Source organism: Oncorhynchus nerka, linkage group LG18 (genome assembly GCF_034236695.1).
Source record: "Oncorhynchus nerka isolate Pitt River linkage group LG18, Oner_Uvic_2.0, whole genome shotgun sequence".
Classification (NCBI taxonomy): Eukaryota; Metazoa; Chordata; class Actinopteri; order Salmoniformes; family Salmonidae; genus Oncorhynchus; species Oncorhynchus nerka.
Window position 1 is genome coordinate 1,256,222 of NC_088413.1, and position 7,500 is coordinate 1,263,721.

Here is a 7,500-nt window from a genome sequence, read left to right on the forward strand (position 1 = left end):
ACAGACCGCTGAAAACAAAACAAAACAACCATCAGGGACTCACAGAACAGACCGCTGAAAACAAAACAAAACAACCATCAGGGACTCACAGAACAGACCGCTGAAAACAAACAAACAAAACAACCATCAGGGACTCACAGAACAGACCGCTGAAAACAAACAAACAAAACAACCATCAGGGACTCACAGAACAGACTGCTGAAAACAAACAAACAAAACAACCATCAGGGACTCACAGAACAGACCGCTGAAAACAAACAAACAACCATCAGGGACTCACAGAACAGACCGCTGAAAACAAACAAAACAACCATCAGGGACTCACAGAACAGACCGCTGAAAACAAACATAACAACCATCAGGGACTCACAGAACAGACCGCTGAAAACAAACAAAACAACCATCAGGGACTCACAGAACAGACCGCTGAAAACAAACAAAACAACCATCAGGGACTCACAGAACAGACCGCTGAAAACAAACAAAACAAAACAACCATCAGGGACTCACAGAACAGACCGCTGAAAACAAACATAACAACCATCAGGGACTCACAGAACAGACCTCTGAAAACAAACAAAACAACCATCAGGGACTCACAGAACAGACCTCTGAAAACAAACAAAACAACCATCAGGGACTCACAGAACAGACCTCTGAAAACAAACAAAACAACCATCAGGGACTCACAGAACAGACTGCTGAAAACAAACAAAACATAACAACCATCAGGGACTCACAGAACAGACCGCTGAAAACAAACATAACAACCATCAGGGACTCACAGAACAGACCGCTGAAAACAAACAAAACAACCATCAGGGACTCACAGAACAGACCGCTGAAAACAAACAAAACAACCATCAGGGACTCACAGAACAGACCGCTGAAAACAAACAAAACATAACAACCATCAGGGACTGATCTAGGATCAGGTTCCCCTCTGTCCATGTAATCATATTCATTGTCAGGTAAACAAGATAAACAAGATAAACTAATCATAGATCAGCACTCTTAGATGCCTTCAGAAAGAGTTTACACTCTTTTGTTGTTGTTGTTGTTGTTGTTGTGTTACAAAGTGGAATAAAAAAAAGATGGACACAAAATATTCTGTAATGTGAAAGTGGAAGAAAAATGATGTTTGTAAAACATTAATGGAAAAATTAACCACTAATATATTATATTGATTAGATAAATATTCACCCCCCCCCCGAGTCAATACATGTTAGAATCACAGTGATAATATCTGGGAGTCTTCCTGAGTAAGTCTCTACGAGTCACTTCCGCTGTTGAGTCTTTCTGGGTAAGTCTCTAAGAGTCATTACAGCTGGGAGTTTTCTTGGGTAAGTATCTAAGAGTCATTACAGTTGGGAGTCTTCTTGGGTAAGTCTCTAAGAGTCATTACAGCTGGGAGGCTTCTTGGGTAAGTCTCTAAGAGTCATTACAGCTGGGAGGCTTCCTGGGTAAGTCTCTACGAGTCATTACAGCTGGGAGACTTTCTGGGTACGTCTCTAAGAGTCACTTCCGCTGTTGAGTCTTTCTGGGTAAGTCTCTAAGAGTCATTACAGCTGGGATTCTTCTTGGGTAAGTCTCTAAGAGTCATTACAGCTGGGAGTCTTCTTGGGTAAGTCTCTAAGAGTCATTACAGCTGGGAGTCTTGGGTAAGTCTCTAAATGTGATTACAGCTGGGATTCTTCTTGGGTAAGTCTCTAAGTGTGATTACAACTGGGAGTCTTCTTGGGTAAGTCTCTAAGAGTCATTACAGCTGGGAGACTTCTTGGGTAAGTTTCTAAGAGTGATTACAGCTGGGAGTCTTGGGTAAGTCTCTAAGAGTCATTACAGATGGGAGTCTTGGGTAAGTCTCTAAGAGTCATTACAGGTGGGAGTCTTGGGTAAGTCTCTAAGAGTCATTACAGCTGGGAGTCTTGGGTAAGTCTCTAAGAGTCATTACAGGTGGGAGTCTTGGGTAAGTCTCTAAGAGTCATTACAGCTGGGAGTTTTCTTGGGTAAGTTTCTAAGAGTGATTACAGCTGGGAGTCTTCTTGGGTAAGTCTCTAAGAGTGATTACATCTGGGAGTCTTCTTGGATAAGTCTCTAAGAGTGATTACAGCTGGGAGTCTTCTTGGGTAAGTCTCTAAGAGTCATTACAGCTGGGAGTCTTTCTGGGTAAGTCTAAGAGTCATTACAGCTGGGAGTCGTCTTGGGTAAGTCTCTAAGAGTGATTACAGCTGGGAGTCGTCTTGGGTAAGTCTCTAAGAGTGATTACAGCTGGGTGTCTTTCTGGGTAAGTCTAAGAGTCATTACAGTTGGGAGTCGTCTTGGGTAAGTCTCTAAGAGTGATTACAGCTGGGAGTCTTTCTGGGTGCGTCTCTAAGAGTCACTACAGCTGTTGAGTCTTTCTGGGTAAGTCTCTAAGAGTCATTACAGCTGGGAGACTTATTGCGTAAGTCTCTTAGAGTGATTACAGCTGGGGGTCTTCTTGGGTAAGTCTCTAAGAGTCATTACAGCTGGGGGTCTTCTTGGGTACGTCTCTAAGAGTCATTACAGCTGGGATTCTTTCTGGGTACGTCTCTAAGAGTCATTACAGCTGTTGAGTCTTTCTGGGTAAGTCTCTAAGAGCTTTCCACACCTGGATTGTACAACATTTGCCTATTTTTTCATAATTCTTCAAGCTCTGTCAAGTTGGTTGTTGATCATTGCTAGACAGCCATTTTTAAGTCTTGTCATAGATTTTCAATACGATTTAAGTCAAAACTGTAACTCGGCCACTCAGGAACATTCACTGTCTTCTTGGTAAACAACTCCAGTGTACATGTGGCCTTGTGTTTTAGGTTATTGTCCTGCTGAAAGGTGAATTAATCTCCCAGTGTCTGGTGGAAAGCAAACTGAACCATGTTTTCCTCTGGGTCTTTTCCTGTTCTTAGCCCCATTCTGTTTCATTTTTTTCATTTTTATCCCGAAAAACTCCACAGTTCTTAATGATGACAAGCATACCCATAACATGACGCAGCCACTGTGCTTGAAAATATGGTACTCAGTGATGTGTTGTATTTGACTTTGTATTCAGGACAAAATGTGTATTTCTTTGCCATATTTTTTGCAGTATTACTTACTATTGCAAACAGGATGTATGTTTTGGAATATTTTTTATTCTGTACAGGCTTCCTTCTTTTCACTCTGTCATTTAGGTTAGTATTGTTATTAGTAACTACAATGTTGTTGGTCCATCCTCAGTGTTCTCCTATCACAGCCATTAAACTCTGTCGTTTAGGTTAGTATTGTGGAGTAACTACAATGTTGTTGATCCATCCTCAGTTTTCTCCTATCACAGCCATTAAACTCTGTCATTTAGGTTAGTATTGTGGAGTAACTACCATGTTGTTGATCCATCCTCAGTGTTCTCCTATCACAGCCATTAAACTCTGTCGTTTAGGTTAGTATTGTGGAGTAACTACAATGTTGTTGATCCATCCTCAGTTTTCTCCTATCACAGCCATTAAACTCTGTAACTGTTTTAAAGTCACCATTGGCTTCATGGTAAAATCCCTGAGCAGTTTCCTTCCTCTCCGGCAACTGAGTTAAGTAGGACACCTGTATCTTTGTTGTGACTGTTTTTTTTTTACCCATCTACCAATAGGTGCCCTTCTTCTTTGTGAGGCATTGGAAAACCTCCCTGGTCTTTGTGGTTGAATCTGTGTTTGAAATTCAAACCTTACAGATAATTGTATGTGTGGGGTACATGTTCTGTTCTGCTCCTGTTCTGTTCTACTCTGCTCCTGTTCTGCTCCTGGTCTGTTCTGTTCTGCTCCTGGTCTGTTCTGTTCTGCTCCTGTTCTGCTCCTGGTCTGTTCTGTTCTGCTCCTGGTCTGTTCTACTCTGCTCCTGTTCTGCTCCTGGTCTGTTCTGTTCTGCTCCTGGTCTGTTCTGTTCTGCTCCTGGTCTGCTCCTGGTCTGTTCTGCTCCTGGTCTGTTCTGCTCCTGGTCTGTTCTGCTCCTGGTCTGTTCTGCTCCTGGTCTGCTCCTGGTCTGCTCCTGGTCTGTTCTATTCTGTTATACTCTGCTCCTGTTCTGTTCTGTTCTACTCTGCTCCTGTTCTGTTCTGTTCTACTCTGCTCCTGTTCTGTTCTGTTATACTCTGCTCCTGTTCTGTTCTGTTATACTCTGCTCCTGTTCTGTTCTGTTATACTCTGCTCCTGTTCTGTTCTGCTCCTGTTCTGTTCTATTCTCTTGTTCTGTTCTAAATGTCTGATTCTGTTCTACATATGAGCCACAAGGTGGTGATACAGGATAACTACCCCTACAGACTGGTACTAAACCAGCCCCTACCTCATCATGAACGTTCAGGTTAACTACCCCTAAAGACTGGTACTAAACCAGCCCCTACCTCATCATGGTAAAACCAGCCCCTACATGATTCAAACTACCCCTACAGACTGGTACTAAACCAGCCCCTACCTCATCATGAACGTTCAGGTTAACTACCCCTAAAGACTGGTACTAAACCAGCCCCTACCTCATCGTTCATGATAACTACCCCTACAGACTGGTACTAAACCAGCCCCTACCTCATCATGAACGTTCAGGTTAACTACCCCTACAGACTGGTACTAAACCAGCCCCTACCTCATCATGAACGTTCAGGTTAACTACCCCTACAGACTGGTACTAAACCAGCCCCTACCTCATCATGAACGTTCAGGTTAACTACCCCTACAGACTGGTACTAAACCAGCCCCTACCTCATCATGAATGTTCAGGTTAACTACCCCTACAGACTGGTACTAAACCAGCCCCATACCTCATCATGAACGCTTCAGGTTAACTACCCCTACAGACTGGTACTAAACCAGCCCCTACCTCATCATGAACGTTCAGGTTAACTACCCCTACAGACTGGTACTAAACCAGCCCCTACCTCATCATGAACGTTCAGGTTAACTACCCCTACAGACTGGTACTAAACCAGCCCCTACCTCATCATGAACGTTCAGGTTAACTACCCCTACAGACTGGTACTAAACCAGCCCCTACCTCATCATGAACGTTCAGGTTAACTACCCCTACCCTACAGACTGGTACTAAACCAGCCCCTACCTCATCATGAACGTTCAGGTTAACTACCCCTACAGACTGGTACTAAACCAGCCCCTACCTCATCATGAACGTTCAGGTTAACTACCCCTACAGACTGGTACTAAACCAGCCCCTACCTCATCATGAACCTTCAGGTTAACTACCCCTACAGACTGGTACTAAACCAGCCCCTACCTCATCATGAACGTTCAGGTTAACTACCCCTACAGACTGGTACTAAACCAGCCCCTACCTCATCATGAACCTGGTTAACTACCCCTACAGACTGGTACTAAACCAGCCCCTACCTCATCATGAACGTTCAGGTTAACTACCCCTACAGACTGGTACTAAACCAGCCCCTACCTCATCATGAACGTTCAGGTTAACTACCCCTACAGACTGGTACTAAACCAGCCCTACCTCATCATGAACGTTCAGGTTAACTACCCCTACAGACTGGTACTAAACCAGCCCCTACCTCATCATGAACCTTCAGGTTAACTACCCCTACAGACTGGTACTAAACCAGCCCCTACCTCATCATGAATGTTCAGGTTAACTACCCCTACAGACTGGTACTAAACCAGCCCCTACCTCATCATGAACGTTCATCATGAACGCCCCTTCAGGTTAACTACCCCTACAGACTGGTACTAAACCAGCCCCTACCTCATCATGAACCTTCAGGTTAACTACCCCTACAGACTGGTACTAAACCAGCCCCTACCTCATCATGAACGTTCAGGTCATGAACTGGTTCAGGTTAAACTACACTGACCTAAACCAGCTACCTCATCATGAACGTTCAGGTTAACTACCCCTACAGACTGGTACTAAACCAGCCCCTACCTCATCATGAACATGAACTTCAGGTTAACTACCCCTACAGACTGGTACTAAACCAGCCCCTACCTCATCATGAACGTTCAGGTTAACTACCCCTACAGACTGGTACTAAACCAGCCCCTACCTCATCATGAACGTTCAGGTTAACTACCCCTACAGACTGGTACTAAACCAGCCCCTACCTCATCATGAACGTTCAGGTTAACTACCCCTACAGACTGGTACTAAACCAGCCCCTACCTCATCATGAACCTTCAGGTTAACTACCTCTACAGACTGGTACTAAACCAGCCCCTACCTCATCATGAACGTTCAGGTTAACTACCCCTACAGACTGGTACTAAACCAGCCCCTACCTCATCATGAACCTTCAGGTTAACTACCCCTACAGACTGGTACTAAACCAGCCCCTACCTCATCATGAACCTTCAGGTTAACTACCCCTACAGACTGGTACTAAACCAGCCCCTACCTCATCGTTCAGGATAACTACCCCTACAGACTGGTACTAAACCAGCCCCTACTTCATCGTTCAGGTTGACTGCAGCAGAGGTAACTCTGGGTCTGTGGGTCTCCTCATGAGAGCCAGTTTCATCATGGCGCTTGATGGTTTTTGCAACTCCACTTGAAGAAACTTTCTTGACATTTTCCGTATTGGCTGACCTTCATGTCTTAAAGTAATGATGGACTGACCTTCATGTCTTAAAGTAATGATGGACTGTCGTTTCTCTTTGCTTATTTGAGCTGTTCTTTCCATAATATGGACTTGGTCTTTCACCAAATAGGGCTCTCTTCTGTATACCACCCTTACCTTATCAGAACACAACTGATTGGCTCAAACACATTAAGAAGGAAAGAAATTCCACAAATTAACTTAAGGCACACCCGTTAATTGAAATGCATTCCAGGTGACTACCTCATGAAGCTGGTTGAGAGACTGCCACGATTGTGGAAAACTGTCATCAAGGAAAAGGGGGGCTATAAAAATATATGTTGATTTGTTTAACACAATGTTTCTACATGTTTTACTTTACTGTTGTAGAAAATAGTAAAAAATAAATAAAAACCCTTGAATGAGTAGGTGTGTCCAAACTTTTGACTGGTACTGTGTGTGTGTGTGTGTGTGTGTGTGTGTGTGTGTGTGTGTGTGTGCTTGTTACCTGTATCCCTCAGGACAGACACAGGTGTAACCGTTGACAGCATCAATACACTGAGCTCCGTGTGTGTGTGTGTGTGTGTGTGTGTGTGTGTGTGTGTGTGTGTATGTGTGTGTGTGCTTGTTACCTGTATCCCTCAGGACAGACACAGGTGTAACCGTTGACAGCATCAATACACTGAGCTCCGTGTGTGTGTGTGTGTGTGTGTGTGTGTGTGTGTGTGTGTGTGTGTGTCCTGTTACCTGTATCCCTCAGGACAGACACAGGTGTATCCGTTGACAGCATCAATACACTGAGCTCTGTGTGTGTGTGTGTGTGTGTGTGTGTGTGTGTGTATGTGTGTGTGTCCTGTTACCTGTATCCCTCAGGACAGACACAGGTGTATCCGTTGACAGCATCAATACACTGAGCTCCGTGTGTG

At 44.1% G+C, this 7,500-nt stretch overlaps 1 pseudogene; it reads right to left on the reverse strand.

The window, feature by feature from the left end:
- Nucleotides 1-7,500, reverse strand: part of LOC135561959 (slit homolog 2 protein-like) — a 91,232-nt pseudogene that overhangs the window by 18,181 nt on the left and 65,551 nt on the right.